This window comes from Cervus elaphus, chromosome 9 (assembly GCF_910594005.1).
Source record: "Cervus elaphus chromosome 9, mCerEla1.1, whole genome shotgun sequence".
In the NCBI taxonomy this organism is placed as follows: domain Eukaryota; kingdom Metazoa; phylum Chordata; class Mammalia; order Artiodactyla; family Cervidae; genus Cervus; species Cervus elaphus.
In genome coordinates this window covers 4,876,307-4,899,580 of record NC_057823.1, presented here as the reverse complement: position 1 = coordinate 4,899,580, position 23,274 = coordinate 4,876,307, and the positions used below count along the sequence as shown (strand labels likewise).

At 46.1% G+C, this 23,274-nt stretch overlaps 1 protein-coding gene across 3 annotated transcripts in view; it reads right to left on the bottom strand.

Annotated features, from left to right (window-relative positions):
• MAPK9 (mitogen-activated protein kinase 9) overlaps positions 1–14,753 on the bottom strand; it is a 65,661-nt gene extending 50,908 nt beyond the window's left edge. The window contains exon 1 of one of the 3 annotated variants that reach the window (XM_043910671.1): positions 14,506–14,753. The gene's annotated coding sequence lies outside the window, so the exon portion shown is untranslated. The remainder of the gene's footprint in view (positions 1–14,505) is intronic. The other 2 variants (XM_043910670.1, XM_043910669.1) reach the window with 2 other exon arrangements.
• Positions 14,754–23,274: the final 8,521 nt, after the last annotated feature.

Genomic DNA, 23,274 nt, shown 5'->3' with positions numbered 1-23,274 from the left:
TACAAAGACATCTATCTTAATGTACAAGACTATTATGAAGGGAAGGAACTTTGAGACCCCGCATGACCACATCTTAAGGGACTGGATTAGGAAACCACCACCTTTGGAGAAAAGAATCTGCACATTTTTACTAGCCATGACAAGACCACGTCACTATGTAATTCGCATCAGTTTCCTGTGGGGCCAGATTATGCTGAACTGTCTCAACCAGACATGGAGGTGTTCCGGAGATGTTGCAAAATGAACATGTCTATGTCCACGCAGAAAAACAAATGAACCAGGCTTCTGCTCTGTCCGCAAATTCAGGCTAAAGGGATGAACCAGAAAGCAAATCTGATGTCAAAGTGATTATAAAAGTGCTAAGTTAAAGGACAGCAGGGTGTTGGAGGGCTGGCGACATCTGTGAGCACCATGCATACTGGTGAGTGTGTTCCTAACTTTTCGAGCTGGTTCTGGAGCTAGCCTATATTCCTGGCAGCCCACGTCACTAGTGGGCTTCAATACAGACAGAGAATTCTGTCATAACCTACAGTCAATAACATGGACACTGTGATGTTAACCACAAGGTATGAGTATAAACTCGCAGCCCCAGAGCAGCCTTTTTGTGGTTCAGACAGTAAGCTAAGATTTCTACGCTGCAGGAGCCTCTGTGATTTTATACAGAAAACAAAACAAACAGAAATCAATTGGCAGGAAGCTACCCTTACTTAGTTTCCTGGCTCCTGTCTGACAATGTTTATTCAAAAGTTAGCAAGTTATTTATATTGGTCATTATTTAAAAATTAAAAAGCCAACAATAAAATCATTTAGGTAAGTATTCCACACTATTTAAAAACACAGAATTTAAAGTTTATTCTACAGCTGCCCCAACTTCTTGCCTGTTTGTTCCACCACCTAACATTTAATGTCTACTCATGGGATTTTTGGTACTGGTGATACATATTTCATAAAATTTATATTTGCTTCATATATATATATTTTTTTTACCATTCTCAGGGCAGTGACTGAGGCACAGCTATTAGCACCAGTAGCCACTCTGACCAAGAGCCATTGCACACTGGTTGAGGACTGTCTCTGGGAGGCCAGCACTGCACCAGATAAACTGACATAGTGCTCACGATGACCCATAGGGATCGCCAGCCCCGTGCTACACTGCAGCGACCCAAAGCTTAGTGAGCTGGCTAAGCCATGCAGCTGTGAGAAGCTGGCCTAAGCTCTAAGAGGGTACGGGCAGGTCCATCTTGATCACCGTGGCACCTTGTATTTCCAGGACAGGGAGGGCCTGGGCCCTGGGACAGAGTTAACATTCAATATACTTCTGCTGATCTGACCCTATAATACTGTAGCTCATGATTCCCTCATGATGCTGCTCCATTTTACTGACATCTGAAGGAATATCCTTCTCTTAATTTATTTATAGTTTTTAAGAGGTTGAGGCAATTCATTTCAACATTTGTGGGGTGCCTTTGAACAAGAAAGTGATAAATAATACAAAAGACATGGCAAGATCAACCAGGAATTGGTCTTGAAGCATCATCTAATTCACTCTTTGAGGAAGAAATATGAGTAATGAGTCTGTTATCTTTATTGTAATCTAAGTTACAAAGAGGTAAGGGCCACAAGCAAAATGTAAACAAATCTGAAAGGCAAAAGACGTTCAACCCGCAAGCAGGAGTGCAGAAACAAGAAGAGCTTCATGGAAGAGGAGGCCTTGGCCCTGGACAATCTTGCCAGAGAGTAGAAGCACAGAGCTCACAGTCTGTGCTCAGACACGGGGCTCAGCTTGACCAGGGGAGTACAAATGCAAAGGATCAGAGACAGACTCAGCGAAAAGCCAGGAGTCAATACAATCCGCTGTTTCTTTGCCATATAGTAATGTACCAGCAACGATGGTCATTCACAAAGCATTTGAGTACCACTGTGGACCATGTCCCTTGCCAGAACAGCCAGCCTGCCTGCCTTTTGGGTCTCGAATTTACAGGGAGTGCACACTGTGTGTACACCCAGAAGTGAGTGAATGCAAGGAGGGCCCTAAAGCCAGAAGGACGGGGGTTTAAGGTGCAGGGAAGAGAAGGAGCATGTGCAGAGAGCTGGAGGTGCCTTCTAAGCATGACAAGTCATTTGAGATTTGGTCTTGCTGGGTCTTACAGGAAAAACTGGAGACAGAAAACAAGGCCAGATCATCACGAGCCTTGGAAGCCATTGGGAGCCACCTGGGTCTGGACCTGGGCCTAAGGGCTGTGGAGGCATCAAAGCACAAGAGGCACAGGCTCTCAGACTTGCTTTTCAGAGAGGTCATTCGGGAAGCTGAGAAAGGGACTGACTGGAATGAGCAGGGCTCAAAACAGGCAGACCTGACAAAAAACGGCAGGATCTGGTAGGTGGGGAAAAGAAGGAAATGCATGGCTTAGAGGAAGAATGTATGTAACTTGTTGCCCTGTAGGAGATGGGGAGAAATAAAGGTGAAACAGTGGAAGGTAGGCAGGAGACAACTGCAGAGTTGGAGAGTTTGACTTTGGAAAGGTCTAAAGAGGCCAGGGACAGTATGAGAGGGCCCGGCTGCTGACCTACTCCAGGATCCACTCCTCCCTTCACTTTAATAATAGGAGCCATCCTGTTCCAGCTGGACAAACAGCTGTCCAGCTAGAGAAGACATCTGGCCACTTTCCTGGCAGCCAGGTGTGGCCAGACGACCAACTTTTACCTAATAAGATGTGAGCAGAAATGACAGATGTTACTTCTAGATCATTTTTTAAACAGAAAGCTGCTTGCCTTTCAATCTATCTTTCTCCCTTGCTGGTGGCTGGGTGATCAGCAGTTGTAGTCCCAGAAGTTACATGCTGAAGACACTAGAATCACCCAAGAGCCAGAGTCCTGAATGCCGGTGTGGAACAGAGCTGGGCCATTCTGGTCCACCTGTCCACACTGAGATTGGCATAAATTAATCTAGATCATGTTGAATAATTCTGGAAATCTCTCTCTACAGCTGTTGTAACCCATACTCTGACTGGTACAGTATTAGATTAGCTTTTGTGAATTGGGGAAGTATATTACATCATTGTGTTACTCTCTTAGTTGTGTTCAACTCTGCGACCCCATGGACTGTAGCCCACAGGGCCCTCTATCCATGGAATTCTCCAGACAAGAACACTGGAGTGGATAGGCATCCCCTTCTCCAGGGCATCTTCCCAACCCAGGGATCAAACCCTGGTCTCCTGCATTGCAAGCAGATTCTTTATCATCTGAGCCACCAGGGAAGCCCCCTATATTACATCATTAGATCAATAATACAATTTCATCTCAAGATTTTAAATAATTTTTAAATTAAAATAAGTTGCCTTTATCAGGCAGGAAAAAAAAAGTCAGTTAACAAAGAATCTGTTAGGGCCACCTCCTCTGCCAAGCCTGGGCTTCATGAGAGCAAGAGAAAGAACCCCAAGCCCAAAGAAGAAAACATACAAATTAACTGTTAATGAAATCAACTCCTGAGATGTATTTCAACAAAATGGACCTCGTGATCCTGGGGCTCAGCAATAAAGAATCCACGTGCCAATTCAGGAGACGCAGGTTCAATCCCTGGGTTGGGAGATCCCCTGGAGAAGGAAATGGCAACCCACTCCAGTATTCTTGCCTAGAAAATCCCATGGACAGAGGAGCCTGGCAGACTATAGCCCAAGGGGTCACAAAGAGTCAGACACTACTCAGCTACTAAAAAACAACAACAAACAAAAGAAACAGTCACAAACAAAATGGACATCAACCAGGTTTCAGAAGACAATTTACAAATTGAGCAGTGTAAGACTTCTTCAGGCACCCACATTACCAACACACGGAAGGCAGAGTCCCTGACCTGACTCCCATCCCCAGCAGGGGCTGGCTCCTCACCTCGGCGCCCAGCAGTGGGACCCGCTGCCTGTCACTCAGCTTCGGTAGGTCTGCCTCTGCCCCTCTCTGCCAGGCGAGGAGCTCCTCAAAGGGAGGGAGGGCCTGTCTTCCCTCTCATATGACATTATTAAATGCCAACCAATGATCCACTGAGAAAGCTCCTAGGAGGATACACTCTGCGCTTACAGACCTGAGCGTGGTGAGTGGATGCCTCAAGGTTAGGAAGCGGCATGGCCTTTGCTAAAGGCAACTGCCTCATGTCTACACCCTCCCCACTTACCATGCTGCTTTCATGAATGCTTGTCAAATGAATTGCTCTAACTGAAAAACTCTGTTTCTTCAAGATTGGAGACTCCTGTAGTATCCTACAGGATACTGGAGTAAAATCTACCCACTCTATGAACAAACACTGGGCAGGAGGAACATTCCTATCTATTTAGAGCCTGGAGTAAGGAATGCTTTAAAATTTTTTCTCTACCTCTAGTATTCTAAATATAAACAATTCAGGTACTATAAACATAGTATTAAATCTCTGATTAACTTTTCTAAATAAAAAAATTAGCTCTAACTATCACTTTCTGGGGCTTAGTGGTAAAGACCAGTGGTAAAGACCCTGCCTGCCAATGCAGGGGATGTAAGAGGCACAGATTTGGTCCCTGGGTCGGGAAGATCCCCTAGAGGAGGGCATGGCAACCCACTCCAGTACTCTAGCCTTGAGAATCCCATGGACAGAGAAGCCTGGCGGGCTGCAGTCCCTGGAGTCACAAAGAGCCGGACACAACTGAAGTGACTTAGCACAGCACAGCCTCACACAGTTACAACATTTAAATGGGAAACAACAGTGGGGAGCGTGCAGTGTGAGTCTCGGGGAGATGTCAGCTACTATTTACTACTGAGTTCTCCCAACAAACATTTCCCGACAGCCTGCTGTGAACCAAACATGAGGGATGTGTGTGTGTGTGTGAAAGTGTGTGTGAGTGGGTGAGTGGGTGTGAGTGTGTGAGTGTGAGACAGTGTGTGTGAGTGTGTGTGTATGCATGCGAGTGTGTGTCTGAGGGTGTGTGTGTGTGCAAGCGTGTGTTTGTCTGAGTGTGCGTGTGTGCGCGTGCGTGCGCGCGAGTGTGTCTGTGTGTGAATGTGTGTGAGTGTGTGTGTGAGTGTGAGAGTGTGTGTGTGCGTGTGTCTGAGGGTGTGTGTGTGTGTGTGTCTGAGAGTGTGTGTGTGTGTGAGTGCGTGCGAGCGTGTCTGAGAGTGTGTGTGAGTGAGTGTGTGTGTGAGAATGTGAGAGTGTGCGAGTGTGAGTGTGTGTGTGTGAGAGTGTGTGTGAGTGTGTGTGTGCACGCACGTGAGTGTGTGTGTGAGAGTGTGAGTGTGTGTGTGTCAGTCGCTCAGTCATGTCCAACTCTTTGCCACCCCATGGACTGTAGCCCGCCAGGCTCCTCTCTCCATGGAATTCTCCATTCAAGAATACTGGAGTGGGTTGTCATTCCTTTCTCCAGGGGATTTTCCCATCCCAGGGATCGAACCCAGGTCTCCAGCATTGCAGGCAGATTTTTTACTCTCTGAGCCACCAAGGAAACCATGGAGTACTAGTCAGACAATCCTTTCCCTCCAAACCACCAACATGTAATTATCATACCATACAGGAAGTGTCCTGGGGGTATGCGCTGTCTGCATGGCAGAAGTCCAGCAGAGTGGTGTGCAGAGGGAGAGAACAAGTGGAATGCATGAGTGAGAGGCAGACGCAGCGGAAGGCTTCCTGGAGGAGGCAAGACCTGTATGCAAGTAACAACCTAGCTGTGACAAAGCATGTACTTTCACATATACTGGTGAGTATAAATTACATAAATTAGTAAAACACTATTTGGAAGTAAAATAGGTAATATCTAAGGAAAAATCTGCATGACACCTAACCTGGCAACTACAATTCTATATAAATGCACCTGACAAATATACATGTACAAGGATGCAAAGACAACTGTGCAAGGATGTTTACAGCACTGCTTGTAACAGGCAAAAAACTAGAAATCATCTAAAAAGTACCCTTGGAATGACTGAATAAATTATGGCATAAAAGCATAATAAAGCCATTAACAATGCAGGGACTTTAGGCATTGATATGGAAAGATGTTTAAGATGTATCAGGAAATAAAACAAGTCAAAGAAGAGTACATGCAGTAAATGCCACTGTACAGAAAAATACACAAACACAGCCAATACACTAGCAAGTGCAGAGAAATAGTGGAAAATGAGACTTTCATTCCTGACATTATAACATTTTTTTTTCTTTTACCTATGCACATATTTCACATTTTAAAAACTAAACACTTTAAATAAAAAGCTGAAGAATGGTCACCCTGACCCCTTTACAGAGAATGGATTTGAGGTAGATGAGACGAGACAGGGAGGCAAGAGGGCCAGGCTCAGTACACAGTTACATACATTCTCCTGCAGGTGGTGACTGCAGCCACGAAATTAAAAGATACTTGCTCCTTGGAAGGAAAGTTATGACCAACCTAGACAGCATATTAAAAAGCAGAGATATTACTTTGCCAACAAAGGTCCGCCTAGTCAAGGCTATGGTTTTTCCAGTGGTCATGTATGGATGTGAGAGTTGGACTATAAACAAAGCTGAGTGCCGAAGAATTAATTGATGCTTTTGAACTGTGGTGTTGGAGAAAATCTTGAGAGTCCCTTGGACTGTAAGGAGATCCAAAGAGTCCATCCTAAAGGAGATCAGTCCTGGGTGTTCATTGGAGGGACTGATGTTGAAGCTGAAACTCCAGTACTTTGGCCACCTGATGTGAAGAGCTGACTCATTTGAAAAGACCCTGATGCTGGGAAAGGTTGAAGGCGGGAGGAAAAGGGGACGACAGAGGATGAGATGGTTGGATGGCATCACCGACTCAATGGACATGAGTTTGGGTGGACTCCGGGAGTTGGTAATGGACAGGGAGGCGTGGTGTGCTGCAGTTCAAGGGGTCTCAAAGAGTCGGACACGACTGAGCGACTGAACTGAACTGAACTGAATAGCTTGTGAGATCCAGGGTACTATCCTCACCCTGCAAATGAAGAAACAATTTGCAGACAGGAAGTAACTTGCCCAGATTCTCAGCTGGAGAGTAGCATAGCCTGGATTTGAATTGAGGTGTATTTGACTACAATATCCATGCTCTTCCCAATATAGTACTGGAATATCTCTAATTTTACTTAGAAAGTAAAGTGATTGTCAAAGGGCGAGTTAGGACCAGGACAAAATAATACAGGCCTTCACATCTGGTTGGCTTCAACCCACCTAGACACTTTTCTTCTGATGATGAAGATAATGCAGTGATCCACAGAATCAAACCTTTAATTACACTAATGCTTCAGAACACCCAGGGCATTCAATATTTAAATGAACTGACTGCTGTGATTAAAAGCAGATTTTCACAATCACCTTCTTTGTTTCAATGCTTGCTGCTAAAAGTTTTAATCAAATTGTTCTTTCTTCCTACTTTATTCTCATTAAAAATAGTATGCCTGTGTGTGTGTTAGTCACTCAGTCGTGTCTCACTCTTTGAAACCCCAAAGACTGTAGCCCACCAGGCTCCTCTGTCCATGGAATTCTCCAGGCAAGAATACTGGAGTGGGTATCTATTCCCTTCTCCAGGGATCTTAGCACAACTTTATCTTTTCTGAATAACCAGAAACCTTACAGCATCTCAGAGCCACTCTTTTGAACATCAGTTCTTAAGTTATGGCATATGCTAAGACACAGAATAACAGCTAGTAGCTGGCTATCATGTTACTCACAGCTGGATCCTAAGCGTCTAGCAAGAATATCTCCTACTGGCCCCTTGCAGTCATCAGTCCCCCCCACCTCCAGCCCGGATACCCAGTGTTGTGAGTAAACGCCTCATTGTGCCCAAGACACACCAACAGCCAAAGTGCTCTCCCAGCCTCCATTCCTGATACCTCCAATCCATGGTCTGTGCACATGAAAACCTTTACACGAATGCTCAAGCAGTTATATATGTAATAGTTCAAAACTGGAAGAAATCCAGATGTCTTTCAGTGGGTGAATGGTTAAACAAATTGCTGTACATCCATCCATACGATGGACTACCACCCGGCACTAAAAATGATTGAATTGTTGATACTCAGCAACAATTTGGGTAGGTCATAGGGCATTATGAAATTTTAGTGACAATTTTAGTGATAAAAGCCAATTTCAAAAGGTCCATAATTCATGTATACAACATCCCTAAAATGAAAAATTACAGCGATATAGAGCAGATTAGTGGCTACCAGGGGTTACGGATGGTGGGGGGCACGGGGGGAGGTGTGGTTATAAAGGGGTAGTACAAGGGAGATCTTTGGGATGATGAAATAGTTCTGTATCTTGATGGCAATGGCGGTGGTTATATGAACCTCCATATGTGATAAAACAACAGAGAACTATACAAACATTGTACCAACACTAACTGCCTGGTTCTGGTATCGTACTATAGCTACATAAACATGCAACCGTCGGGGGATACTGGTGAAGGGGGCACAGGACCTCTCTGAACTATTTTTGCAACCTCTTAGGATTTGTAATTATTTCAAAATAAGAATTAAAAGAGATTTGTTGAAAAGGATTTATGATTATACTACCCTTATGTTTGAGTTCCTTCAATAGTGACCGACTGTGTTAAGAGCAAAATTCTAGTGCACCAGCCCTGAGCACTAGAATTTTGCTCTTAACACAGTACTAGAATTTTGCTCTTAACACAGTCGGTCACTATTGAAGGAACTCAAACATAAGGGTAGTATAATCATAAATTCTTTTCATAGGGATCGGGTGGAGAGGGAAGTGGGAGGGGGGATCAGGATGAATATATGTAAATCCATGGCTGATTCATGTCAATGTATGGCAAAAACCACTACAATATTGTAAAGTAATTAGCCTCCAACTAATAAAAATAAATGGGGAAAAAAAAAAGAGTAAAATTCTAATCCTGCGAACAGCAGAGGAGTTCTGTAGGGCCTCTGGCTCACTCTCAAGCATTATCAACCCCCCTGGGAGCAGCAGACCAGCTACTACACACCTTCAGGTCTCTCTGCCTGATATGACTTCCCTCCCCGTTCTGTGCTCCTGGCCAAACTTCATCCTCCTAAGTCCAGGGCAAGCACCTGCTTTTCCTGCAAGTCTCCCTCAGTAGGCCTTCCTTTCCAACTGTGCCAGGCACTCCCCCTTTTCCGGGCCCCACGATCTGTATTCGTTTGCCTTGCAAGTCTATCTCTCCTTCTGCTCTGTGAGTTCCTCTATTTCTCAGTCCTCTGCTAATTACACAGTGAGTGCCCAGTAAATCCTTGTTAAAGGAAAACTAAATGGGACGGTAAGTGTAAGGCAGCTCTGGAGTCAGGGTGAGTGAACCTGGGCAAGTGACTACACTCATCTGTAGAACCGGGATAACTGCAGAGTCTACCTCTGAGGACAGCCAGCGCAGTGCTCAGCACAGGCCATGGTTTCACCTTAGCCGACCTCAGAACAGATATTACCACACTCATTCTGCTTGTTCCAAACAAATATCTGCATTCTGAAAATGTGAACTAGAACCTGGTAAGTGCAAAGGTTGACATGGTTAATACTGGTGAGCACCTCCATGAACGATACGATAGGAAGCCACGCACAGAATTTACTTTTCATTCTAGGGTGTGGCAGATAGATGATGTGTCATGAAATTTTTAGAAGTCATCCACTTTACAACATATAATAGTAACTATGTTTCTGAGAGTTAAGAGTTAGAAAAACAGATTTGATTCCAGAATCAGAGCTAGGGGATTCACTATCTGGTTTGCATCCCTAAGCCTAGATATTCTGAAATCAAACTAGTAGCAGCATCAATTTAGATACACAATATTCAAATAGTGTAACATATTAAATTATTTACAAATCTGTAGAAACATATGTGTATGTATAAACATATATATTTTAAGGAAAAGGAGTTGTTTTAAAGGCAATTATTCTTATTCTTTCTCTCAGAATCATTGTAGGGAGTGGAGCTATACTTTTTAAACAAATTGTTCTAAGTAAAAATATGTTTTTAAACCAAATCCCCAGGTTTTTCCTATGCTGGCCTATGGAAAGACAAGCTAACAGGTGGTTTCCACACTGTTCATTCTCCTAATGCCAAATAATTCAGGTATGGAAATACTTTAAATAACAACCTTAAAACAGGCCAGAATGTATTTAACATAAAGACAGTTAACATTAACACCTCGCTTTTGAAAACCTGAAAGTGTTAGTTGCTCAGTTGTTTTCAGGTTTCTATGTTCTTGGGATTTTCCAGGCAGGAATACTCGAGTGGGTTGCCATTCCCTTCTCCGGGGGTTGTTCCCGACCCAGGGATTGAACCGGGATTTCCTGCACTGTAGGCAGATTCTTTACCATCTGAGCCACAAGGGAGGGGGAAAAAAAACCCACCTCATTTGTAATCCATATATCCTTAGAATCTGTTTTTATCATGCCTGAAATGTTTTAGAGCATGTAGTCTTTACTTAAGAAAAGTTCTTGGGTAAAATTAGCTAGGAGAAAGAGGGAGTAGAATATTTTATAAAATCCAAACCCAAGAAAATGAACCAAAAAACCAAATGAAATTAAAGAAAATAAAATTTGCTAAATTCCACTTTCAAATATCTAGTAAATTTCCTTAGCTATAAGGAATTCCTATGCTAAAATTGAGACTACTCGTGCTGATTATTTCTATATCTATTAATTTATAGTCCAACATTTTCCAAAGAGGATTTGAGGCACCAGTTAAAAATATTTTAACTGGCAATCCAAAGGCCAATATAAAATCTGAGAAGACCCACAGTACTTTATAAAAAATGAATTCTTGCTGTGCAAAAGATACACAAACTTGTCCCCCCAAATAATTTGGCCTTTTAATGAATCAAAGGGCCCAGGCACTGAGTGTCAACAGTGGCCAACATCACAGTGAGTCAAGCAAGATTACTTGCTTCTAGAGGAAGCGCACACTCCACCTAAGAAGGCTCCCTGGATCCAACCAAACCTAGTCTAAATCCAACTACAAATTTTCAAGAAATACAGAGAAACACGAGAAATTACATTGCAGAGGTACAATCAATAAAATCCCAATAACAGAAATATTATCACTTCAACAAATAAACTACAAGGAAAAGAAAAACAGAAATAAAGAGGGATCTACAGATTAAAAGATATTATCAACCAAACACAATAAATGGTCTTTATGTGGATCTGGATTCCAAGGAGGAAACTATTAAAGAAACTATAAAATTTATGAGACAACTGAAAATTTGAATGCTAACTGGCTATTTGATATGACAGAATGGCTAATTTCTGCTTTTCCAAGTTTAAAAGAATTCTTATTTGAAAAATTTTTCAGACATAAACTGAAAAATTTATGGGTGAAATGACATGATAGTTAGGATTTGCTTGAAAATAAAAGTGCAGTGTGTGTGTGTGTGTGTGGGGGGGGGGGTGTATGAGAGTTGTAGGCATGAGGTCAGGGATGAACAAGGTTGACCAGTAGTTAGTAATTGCTGAAGCTGGATACTACTCTGTTCCCTTTCCTACATGTTTGAAATTTCTCATAATAAACAGTTATAACAAAGACTGTTGTTGAAACTAGTTCATACAATCACAAAAGGCCAAATACAAATTTAATAATTCTTAGGGAAAATTATGTAAAAATGTCACCTTCTTAACCAAGTATAACTAGCTCAGAAACAGCTGTGCGTGCATGTGTGTTATGACAAACACACACGGTCACTTCAGCCGTATCCAACTCTTTGCGACCCTATGGACTGAAGGCTGCCAGGCTCCTCTGCCCATGGGATTCTTCAGGCAAGAATACTGGAGTGAGCTGCCATGCCCTCCTACTGCCAAATCGACAATGTGAAGGACAAAATGTGGTTTTGTTTTACCTCATATATCATGAAATAAATTGGTTTACTCACTAGTAATTGCATCATCTGCACTTTTCTCTATCCAGAAAGTTAAGACATTTTATTTTAAACAGACAAATTGAGGTGTACCCTCTAACACTTATTTAGGAAGGTCAAATAAACACATTTTAATCTGTCAACAAATTATTCAAAGCGGCAACCTGAAAATTAAGTTCTCAGGAGTGGATTCTCCTCAAGAAACTCAGGAAAATCAACACTCTTCAGAAACAACTATGCCAAAATAGGATTGTCTTTAACCCTGTAGGATCCTTTTGAAGGGGAAAAAAAGGGTTAAATGAAGGGAAACGTTATCTAGATTGGATTTAATTCTTCCAGAACAAATTAAGAGCCAAAGAAAATACTCAGACCTAAGGGACTCAGGAAAGAATGCTGATCTATGGGAGACCTGGGTTCAAATTTCACTTTCCAGCTGCTTGCTACAAAACAGACTGCCCAAACTCTGGGAGCCTCTGTTTCCTCCTGTGTAGAAAGTGGAGGTTAGCAGGCTTCCTAGCTGTTATCACAGGGCTCCAGTGACAAAAGAGAGTTCCTGGACAAACAGGGCCTAGCTCCCCTAATCTTGGGCTACCTTTCTAGCTCACTGCAACTCTTCCCTCCTAAACAACCTGCCTTGAAGTCCGGAGTCCGACAATCCTGAAATAAAACTGAATGAGGTCTGCATTTGCTTGGCTCATAGCACTGAAAACATTTTAAAATAAGCTACTGCCAACAATTAAAAATGAAGAGAGTACAGATACAAATCTCAAGTTCTGACTTCTTTCTAAAAATTGCTGGGTAAGTGGCGTCTGGTTCTCAAGGGTCTCCAACTACTCCGATCTCTCACACCTGGCCCCACAGGCTGATTTTTGACCCCAATATTGGGCTGAATATTGGAGAAGGGGATGACAGAGGATGAGATGGTTGGATGGCATCACCGACTTGATGGACGTGAGTTTAAGCAAGCCCCGGGAGTTGGTGATGGACAAGGAAGCCTGGCGTGCTGCAGTCCATGGGATCTCAAAGAGCTGCACACGACTGAGTGAGTGAACTGAACTGACTGGGCTGAAGCTCCCCCTTCACCCTGCCCTTCCCCACTTCTTGCCTTCCCCTAGACCTGACAAGTTTCTCATCGCCATTCAAGTCAACTCCAGCACCAGCCAAGCACCACCACCTCCTCCAAGTTCCCACAGCACAGCCCGTCCTCTACAGCAAGCTGTCCCAGCACTGTCTGCATGTCTGCTTTCTCTACAGGGCTCTTGGGCTCTCTGGAGGAAGGGACCCTGTTGCTACTGCCTTTGTGTCCCCAGGGCTGAGCAGAAAGCTGACCTAGATAATGTAGAATTCAGTCAATGTGTCCTGAATGCGAGGAAGGAAGTTAGAGCTAAAACACTATAAAAATGTCAGATTTTATATTACAGCTTGTTCTGATAGTTACCAAATAAAGGGGTCAAGGACATTAAAATGTTTCACAAAACTAAAGCAACCTACCATCTGCATACAAGTTTCACAAGTTAGTCAGAAGTCACTAAACAAACAGAGAAAGCAGAGGCAACAGGCTGGCAGCGTCATTCATTCATTCATTCACTCACTTAACTAATATTACTGAGTACTTACTGCGTGCTTTCTAAGCACTGGGGATAAAGCAGTGGACAAATCAGACAACTACCTGTTTTCATAAAGCTATAATCCTAATGGGAGAGACAGAAAATAAACAGGCAAATCAATAGAATAGTTTCAAACCAGATACTGGAAAGAAAATTAAGGTAATGAGACAGAATGACTAAAGGAATAAAAAGGGTGGTCAAGAACAGCATTCTGTAAATTGAAACATGTGAGGAGAAGGACCAGAAGGGGTCAGCTGTGCAAAGATCCGGGAGGCAACTCCAATCACTGGATACAAGTGCAAAGGTCCTGAGGTAAACAGGGCTGAATGTTCAAGGCCAGTAAGATGGGTAGGTTAGGAGACCAGTGGTCCGGGTTGGGGGACTTGTCGGGGGGTGAGTTGGTCAGGGCCCGCTCAGGCACTGCTGGGCACTGGGTATGCAATGACAAGGCACTTGGGGAGCACGCGGATGGAGGACTCTGGGCGGACTCTGCTACACTCAAACCAGCAAGGAGCAGGATCCCGCCCATTTTTCCACAAGTGTGCACCGGGCGGGCTCCTGCCCAGGGGCTTTCACACACATTCATAGAGCTTGACAACAACCCTGTCCAAAAAGGGGAGACATTTCCCCCACTTTGCCGAGGGGAAAACAGAGGAACAGCAAGGATCAGTGCCTTCGCCAAGGTCGCAGGAATCAGATCCCAGGCTTCTGAGCATCCGGGAGGAGGTATGCAGCTGGGTGCCAAACAATCGGGGCGGGGGAGGGGGCGCCCACAGACCCTACAGCAGGTCTGCCGGGGCCAGAGCGGGTAGCGAGCCCGCAGCTGTGGGGCGAGGACAGCCGGGCGTTAAGGGGGTGACTGCGGCAAGCCTGGAGGACGAGGGGCTGCGGCCGGGGTCGCCAGCACCCCGCAGACCCCGGTCGGCCCACAGAACTCGGTCTTCCCGCTCCGCACCCCCCTGTCCCCGCGGAGCCTGGCCCCGCGGCCTTCCCGCCGCCCCTCCCCGGCGAGGCTCGGTCCCAGAGTCCCCGCTGGGCCTAACCCGCCCGCCGGGCTCACCTCGCCTCCCCGCCGCCGCGCCAGAGGGAGAGGGCAGGCGGGCGGACTGGCGGCGCAGCGCGCTAGCTGCTCGCGGCTCCGCTGCCCCGGGCTCGGCCGGCCGCCCCGCCCCGCTCTGCACCGCTCCGCCCCGCCGCCGCCGTCGCCGCCGCCGCAAAGGGTGTGAGGGGCGCCGGGGCGCTTAGGACCCTTCCGGTCTGGATTGCTTCTCCTCCGCTGCAGCCGCCGCCGCGGCGCCCGGCCTGACCGATCCGTGCGCCGGCCAATCAGCGCGCGGGAAGCTGGGCGGGCGCGGCCAATCGCGCGCGCGCGGGGCTGGGGCTACTGCCGGGCGGCTCCGGAGGAGAGGTGGGGCCAGCCCCGCGCTGGTTGACCAGTTCTTCGGAGAGCGGCGCTCGGCGGCCGCGCTGCCGATCGCTCTGCGTCTTATTGACGCAGGCCCGGCTCGGCGCGCCGACTGAGCTCTACAGGCGCCCGCGATGCGGCGGCCGAACACCGCGCTGGGAGGCGATAGAGAAGGGGACTGACGGAACCGAAAGCCTGGCCGCTGGGCTTGCAGGTGCAGACTGACAGCGGCGAGTCGGTCTGGAGGAAGGCGGAGAAGGTCCATGAGGGGAGGGCCAGGGCGACGGGCCTTGGCGTCCAGGACTGGGAGGCGGAGGCGGCAAGGACGTGGAGACGAGAGGAACGGACCTTGGATTCCTTTTCTCACTGTGAAGGAGTTTGAGGGTTGCTGCCAGAAGCCGAGGCATGGGAGAAGATGGCCATGTGTAGGCACCAGGGCCCGGCAGGTCAGTGACAGAGGGGAGGAGAAGACTGGCTGGTGAGCCTGGAGCAGAGTTCAAGCCTCTTGAACAAAAATTGCCACCATCTAGGATTATGGGAAACTCAGGAGGTCTGGCTCTCAGAGCTGTAGTTTTACAAAGGATCATTCCTGGGTCTTCTCAGAGAATGGCAGAGTCAGAAATGGAGGGAAGGGAGTGCAGTGCTGAGGGCCCTTAGGGCCTGTGATTTGTTGGCAGTGACCTTCTTCAGAGGCATCTCCCCCAGCTAGCCTCTGGATCTGGTTCCAGCAGGTCTGAAGGTGTGAAATGATGGGAGAGTTGTTGTCAGATCCGTGTTTCCATTAGCAAAGCTAGAAGTGAGGCACGAAGGCTGGACCCATTGGGGAAGATCTCAGAGGTCAGTGGGTAGGGTGAGAGGACTTTGGGGACGGGGAGACTTGTGAACTGTAAAGGAGGAACAGCCCTCATAGGGTGGCCAGGGCAAGGGCCAAACTGGAGGGAAGGAGCAGGACTCTGCAAATGGGGAAGTTAAGGGGCTAAGGGGTTCCGAGCACAGTGGCAGAATTTGGGTAGGCTGGCAAGCCTGTGACCCAGGGCCAGGCTGGGGGCACCAGGCCCTCAGAAGGGGGGTAGTGTAGAGGAAGGGATCCAGGTACAGAGTTCCCCTTAGGCCACCCTCATCTTGGCTACCAGAGCCAGTTTTCTAAAACTAAGTATGGCCCATCTGTGTTTGAAATTGTAGTTCCTGAGTGTTGCCTGCACTGATAAGGGCCCACCTGATAGGCTCCTGCCCACACCCAACCATACCTGTTCTGGATGCACAACAGAAAATAGGAAGCAACAATTGCCACCATCAAGGATTATGGGAAACTAATGAGGTCTGGCTGTCAGAGCTGTTGGTTTACAAAGGAGCATTCCTAGGTGCCTCTCAGATTAGAAAGGAGCGCCTATTCTCAGATACACTGCAGTCCTGACTTTGCAGCAATCACCCCATGCAAAGTGAGTTCCAAAAATCATTGTACACATCAGAGGAGAGCATGTCATGTAGTTTTCTGAAAGGATTCTGCTTTTTTCTGGCTTATGACATGCAGTGAACATTTATGGACACAGCTGAAGTGACAGGATAGGGGTCAGGGAGCTGGCCTGTACTTGGAAGAGTGTACAGAATTCCAGTGGAGGCTAACAAGTGAGAAGATTCTGCCACAAGTATGTTGAGAACTGCAGGGATGGGGGAGAGGGGGACATATGGGCATGACTGACAGCTGATCTAGCCTGCCAGGTGGGGAAAAGCAGTTGAGGAAGGCCTCCTGGACAAGAGGAAGCCTCAGCTGAGGATGGAAAGGCAGCAGGAATGTGCTGGGCCAGTGCTTTAGGCAGACAGAGCACTCAGACCCAGCGGTTCTGAGGTGAAGACCTACACGCTGTGTTCAGGGAACCACACGTCAGCTATTCTTGTTGGAGGTGGAGAAGGGATACTGGAAAGTTATGGGGGCTTTGAGGTGGGTGGACTGGCACGGGTGACTGGAGGCCCATAGGCTGGCTTCAGCTTATTAAGTGCCTTGTTTAACCCTGAGAGTTTTCTAGGTTTCTATGTTTTTTAGTTGCCACCATTTAGAAATTGGGAGCTTTCACCTTGAAAACTCTCAAATTGTTGGTTTCACTGTCTGGCTAATAGTTAAAGCTCTGGCAACGTGAGGCTCACATTCCCATAGTTTCAGCTGGAACTGAGTGGCAGCTGCCCCATTAGGTGAGACCCTAGTTCACCACAGTCTTAACTCCCTATTACCCACTTCTGCCTGCGACTTCACTCACCCCTTTCCTACTGGGCCTTGGGGCATCACAGGGTGGAGACCTGGCTATGGAGGTAATGGGCAGCTGCTGTGGAGTGTTAAGAAAGGAAGTGAGCAATGTGATGGGATGTTTGTTTTGGAAAGATCATTAAGGCACATGAAGTTTCAGGGCTGAGGGACGTAAGATCACAAGACCAGTTAAAGAGCTATTGCTAAAGCCCTTGTAAGAGAAGATGACAGCTGGCCTGGGTCCAAGGCAGCAGGTGTCAAGAGGAAGGAACTGATTTTAAAATTGTTTCAAAACTTTAAGAAAATGCAAATTAATTTACAACCCACTATCAGTACACACCCCGCTACACACCCCAATAGGGTGGCTGTATTAAAAAAGACAATAGCGAGTGTTGGCAATGTTGTGGAACTCTCATACACTGCTGGTGGAAAAGCAAACTGGTTTATCCACTTTGAAAAACAGTTTGGTAGTTTCTGATGACATTAAACATATACCTGTCATATCGCCCAGCAATCCCATCACTGGCTATATACCCAAGAGAAATAAAAGCATGTTCACATAAAGAATGTTCATATCAGCTTTATTCAAAACAGTCAAAAACTAGGAACAACCCATGTGTCCATAATTCAGTGAATGGAAAGGAACTGTGGTATATCCGTGCAGTAGGATATTGCCTGACAGCTGGCCAGATGGCAAGTGCACAACAAGGAAAAGTACTAAAAACAGTAAGTGAAAGAAACCAAACATAAGACCACATATGATTCCATATATATGACCTTCTGGGAAAAGCAAAGTCATATTAGTGGTTGCCAGAGGTCAAGGTAGAGGGTGGGGGGAGATAATTACCAGGAGCCACAAGTGAATTTTTAGGGATGATCAGTTCCGCTCAGTTCAGTTGCTCAGTTGTGTCCAGCTCTTTGCAACCCCATGGACTGCAGCACTCCAGGCTTCCCTGTCTATCACCAACTCTGAGAGCCTGCTCAAACTCATGTCCATCGAGTCAGTGATGCCATCCAACCATCTTATCCTCTCTCATCCCCTTCTCATGTCTTCAGTCTTTCCCAGCATCAGGGTCTTTTCCAGTGAGTCAGTTCCTCGCATCAGGTGGCCAAAGTATTGGAGCTTCAGCTTCAGCATCAGTCCTTCCAATGAATATTCAGGACTGATTTCCTTTAGGATGGACTGGTTGGATCTCCTTGCAGTCCAAGGGACTCTCAAGAGTCTTCTCTAACACCACAGTTCAAAAGCATCAATTCTTCCACAGTCAGCTTTCTTTTTGGGATATTGGGTATACTCTATTTTTATCTTAATTATGGTGGCCCTCATATGACTATGACATGGGTTCAATCCCTGGTCCAGAAGATCCCCTGGAGAAGGGAATGGCAACCCACTCAGTATTCTTGCCTGGAGAATCCCATGGACAGAGGAGCCTCATGGGCTACAGTCCATGGGGTTGCACAGAGTCGGACATGACTGAAGCGACTTAGCACACAGGCGTATGACTATATATGTATCAAAACTCAGAACTGTGCACCTAAGAAGAGATGACTTAATGTGTGTAAATTATACAAAGAAAACAATGTAAAGGAAAAAAAAAACTTTAAGAGGTGAAATTGTTGGGTCTTGGGGATAGGGTGTAGGGCTAAGAGAGGAGTAGTCAGGAAAACCTGGCTTGGTTTTTGACTGGGGACTTCTGCCCTTGGCCTGCCCATGAGGAGGCCCTTTAGAATCTGTTTCTGGCTGCCCTTCCCTGCCCTGGATGCTGCAGACACTGCCCACCTCCCCATCCCACATGGGCCTCTTTGCCTGGTTTCCAGTCAGGCTCTCCACTTCAGTTATGGTCCTTTGGGCAAGGGATTAGCTTTTCTTAGCCTTGGTTCCATGTGGAGTGGGCTTTCAGTCTCCCCCTACATGGCCTGCTCTCCCTCCACTCCCCTAAGCCCTCCTCTGTCTTCTCCCCAACCCTTACCAGGACCAGAGATGTGCCAGAGGGTTCAAGTCAATACTCTCAGTTGTGTTATAGAAAGCCACACTGCATTTAAGCCAGTGGGGAAAATGTGGGGAGTTTCCTGCACCGTAGCACCTGAGGGATTGCAGGGGTAAAGCTAGTCTCTGTACTGCAGGCTTGAGAGCTAGGGTGAGGCTTTGGCAGCCAGAGGGAGGCTCTCTGTCCCATCCCATTCCTCTGTGTCAGCTTCCTTCTTCCCATATCACCTTCTGCTGTCCCACCACCCGAGGGGATGGCCCTCTGTCTCAAATCAAGTTTGAAAAACCCCCATAGGAGGACTCGAATAGCTCACTCCCACCCCTGTGCTGGTCAGTCAGCCTCATATGAGGACATGGAAAGAGAAAGGGTAGAAAACAGTTGGGAAAGGCAGAAGTCTGGATTTTACTTTCCAGTGATAAGAAGCAGGGTGTCCGAGCTGGGGGCATAGCTGAAAGTATGGGAGCTGTATGCAAATGGGGACCCCATGGCCCCAAGACTGAATGCCATGATCCTCAGCACTCCTCTTCCAGGTCTTTCCCAGAGTACCAGCTGCTGGACCCTTGCTCAAACGCAAGGGACTGGAAAACTTTTCTGCAAGTCTGACCAACCCTGAAGACTAAAGGAAAGGCCTGACCCCCCATCTGCCCACAAGTCCCCCACCACATTGACCAGTGGTGAATCTCAGCATCAAAGTAAGTGCCACTGTGTGCCCAGGACTGTTCCACCTACCTTGAATCTGACTGAACAGTCCATGGTCACATGGCAAAGAAAACTAAGACAAATCAAATAGAAAAATAGGCTATGTAGAGAAGGAAATTCCAACAGGAAAAAAAAAAAATCTTCGCAAGCTTCAGAGGATATGAAAAAATATTGCCTCCTTGAAACAAGAACCACCATTAAAAAAAATTCAGCGCACAAACTATGTCTTGTGCTCTCAGCTGAGATGGCTTAGAAGTAATGACATCCCGGGAGTAAGACACTCAGAGCCTAAGTCTTGTTTCTAATGCCATTCTCAAATAAAGGAAACCAGGGGTCCTGAGAGCAATGGCTGATTCTAGGGCAGGGTCTGGGAGTATCCGAGATGAGCCTAGAGCAGGCTGTAGGCAAGACAGGAAGTGCTTCCGAAGCACATCCACAAACAAGGGGGCGTGCCACAGGAGCCCACTGAAGGAGTCCCAGTAGCCATCGCTGGAAAATTTGAACAACAAAATAAGTAACCTAGTTCTAGGTTGTGACTCAAAGTATGAAAATAAATATCCATGAGTTTCATAGTAATAGAAATAGATGATTTAACAACAAAAAAGTGGGGAAGAACAGACAAATCTGTACTGAATTCCAAATAATTTATGTGGATACGTCCCTCCTATGGAGGTGAAGCATAACTCCCTGCTCTTTAAGTGTGGGGTAGGTATTGTGGCTTCCTTCTAAAGAGTTCAGTATGGAAAGCGGATTCCCCAGAAAGCCCTGGGGAATAGAGAATCTGACAAACACTGCCTCAGTCAGGTGACCATGTTTAACATCACAGTGATAAGACATGTTGACAGTATGTACCCTTGATGTGAAATGATGAGAATGGCATTTTACTTCTGGAGTCTTCCTCTCCAAAACACAGAACACCAGTCTTAACCATGAGAACCATGAGAATAGCATCAGACAAATATAAGTGTAGGACATTCTACAAAATATCCACCAATAGTCCTCAAAACTGTCAAAGTAATAAAAAACAAGGGAAGTCTGAGAAACTCTCATAGCCAGAAGGAGACATGTGATGTCCTTGAATAGGAAAAGGGAATTAGAGACAAATTATGGACATATGAATAAATTATGGGCTTTAGTTAAACATATCAGAGCTTAAAAAAAAAAAAGAGTTCTTGAAAATTAAATCATTTGGAAGAAATGAAAAATCTTGGTAGTAGACAGGTTGGGAGAGAAAACTGAAAAAACCTCCCAGTTAGTAGCACAAAAAGCTAAGATGAATCATAGAAAGGATGAGAAATTACAGGTCATTCTAGTAGCTTGACTTCTGTAGTCAAAGTCTCTACCCCTGAGATATATGCTCCAGCAGCTTCACCTCTGAATAACAGAAAGGCTTGAGAAGCAAAATGAAGTCTACAAGAAAGTAACTCAAGAGAACATCCAGACCTGACAGTTATGAGTAATCAGACTGAAGTCAACACTAAATGAAGAGAGATCCAAGGCACCTTGTTGTGATATTTGAGAACATAGGGACCAAAAGGAAGGAAATAAGGAGGTCACTGACACAGGCGTACCAGAGGGACTTTGGACTCCTCAGCTGCAATACTGAGAACATGATAAGGGATCGTTGCCTTTATGATTCTGAAAGGAACATTTTTATCTGACCTAGAATTATATAATTAGCTAAACCTTCAATCAAGTGTGAGTAATAAAGTCATTTCTAGACATGCTGGGCCTCAAAACATTTACCTCCCAGCATCTTTACTCAAGAAGGATGTGCTCCACTAGAACAAAAAAGAAAATTCAGAAGAAGACTATGAGACAGGAAGCAAGAGAGATGAGCGATGAGGCGGGACTTCCTGGAGGAAGATGAAAGGTGACCCCAGAGTGACAGCTCTGCTGCTGATGGGGAGGGCAGCTGAACCACATGGCCTGTCATCACCAAGACCCCCATTTCCATCTGGTCACCTTCTTTACTTGAGGACAGAATGCTCAGGAGAACTGGCCCAGATTCTCATCAGAGCTTGCCTTGACCATGTGTAAGGAGGGTCTCTCCTCTTAGGCTCTGCTGAGGACACACACATCACTCACAGGGGTTTTCAGCTTTTCCCCGAGAGCAGGAAGTAGACCACAGTGGGCTCAGGAGTAGAGAAGACAGAGCAGCCACTCTCACTGACCCGGCTTCTGCTGCATGTCCAGCACCTGGCTGACACCTGTCTGTGGAGAGCCCTGTTTCTCAAACCCACTCGTGGTTTTGCTTGCAAGTTCCCCAGAAAGGGCCTTGTCACCTCCTGGAGAAACGGAAGTCAGACCGTGCCCCAGGACTGCTCTGCTCACCTCCTCTGGGAGCCTCTGCCCAGCGGGGCCAGTGCTGCTCTTCCTGCATGGCTGATGTGTGCTTGTCCTCTGATTTCAAGACTAGGTAGTAATTTTGTTTGAATATTATTATGTGAATATGATAAACAGAACTATAAAGAAAAGCAAGGGATCAATTAGTATGGAAGTGAGGATAGTCATCACTTCAGAAGTGAAGGATGAAATACATTTTTCTGGTTCCTGTTCAGATAAAGATGTTCTGGCTAGTTTGTAGTCTCCTAACCTCAAAAGTTGTTCTGGTCATTGTTTGGTCAGGAGGACAGAAACCAGAGCAGGCATTTCCAGCAGAACTTACACCCTTGTTTATTTGTAAGAAGGGCAGAAGGAAGGTCTGAGAAGGCCATCAGGGCCCCTCGGGTTCCTGCCAGCTCTTCAGAAGTGGGATCCTGGAGGAGCCACAGGAAGCCTCTGTTGGTGGCCAGCAGTGTGGAGCACTGCCATAGTGGGTGTATCAGCGCTAAGGGCCACAATAGGACCCCCCATCTGCTTCTGCCAGAGCAGAAATAAGTGATACGAATTTCTCAAAGAATAATGCAATTTCTAAACTTTCAAATCTCCCGGGAGTGCTTCTCACTGGTGGAATTTAACTGGAAATGTAGTCCCCCAGTTTCCAACCCCCGTTATACAGGGGAGAGCCTAGGAGGAGATGGAAAAGTCACTGAATAGCCCACAGGTAATTCAGAACTAAGATCTGATGGTATTCTAGAGCCCGACATATCAGTTAGTTGCCATGAAGACACCATTCGAGCTATCTGGGATAGCACTTTCATAGGGAGCCAAATTCCAACTGCAGAACTGCCTCTCTGGCTTTCTATCTTCCTGCCTGATTCTATTAATAAAATTGGTAACTTTATAGGATCATTGGGGAAAAAAGTACAAATCTGAGTTTCACCTCTGTATGCTGTGTGCAGGCTCTGGGCAGCCATCTCAAGCAGCATCTCGTGGCCCAACCCCCTCCAACTTCTGTCGAGTGGATACTCATTCCAGAGTTCCAAACCTCCTGCATTTTGTTCCACCCCAACACAGTCCTCATTTTCCTCCTAGAAGCATACGGGTCATGGGTATGGGGGCAATGCCAGTGGCTACCAAGAAACAGGGCCGCCCCCATGAGTTACTGCTCAGTTT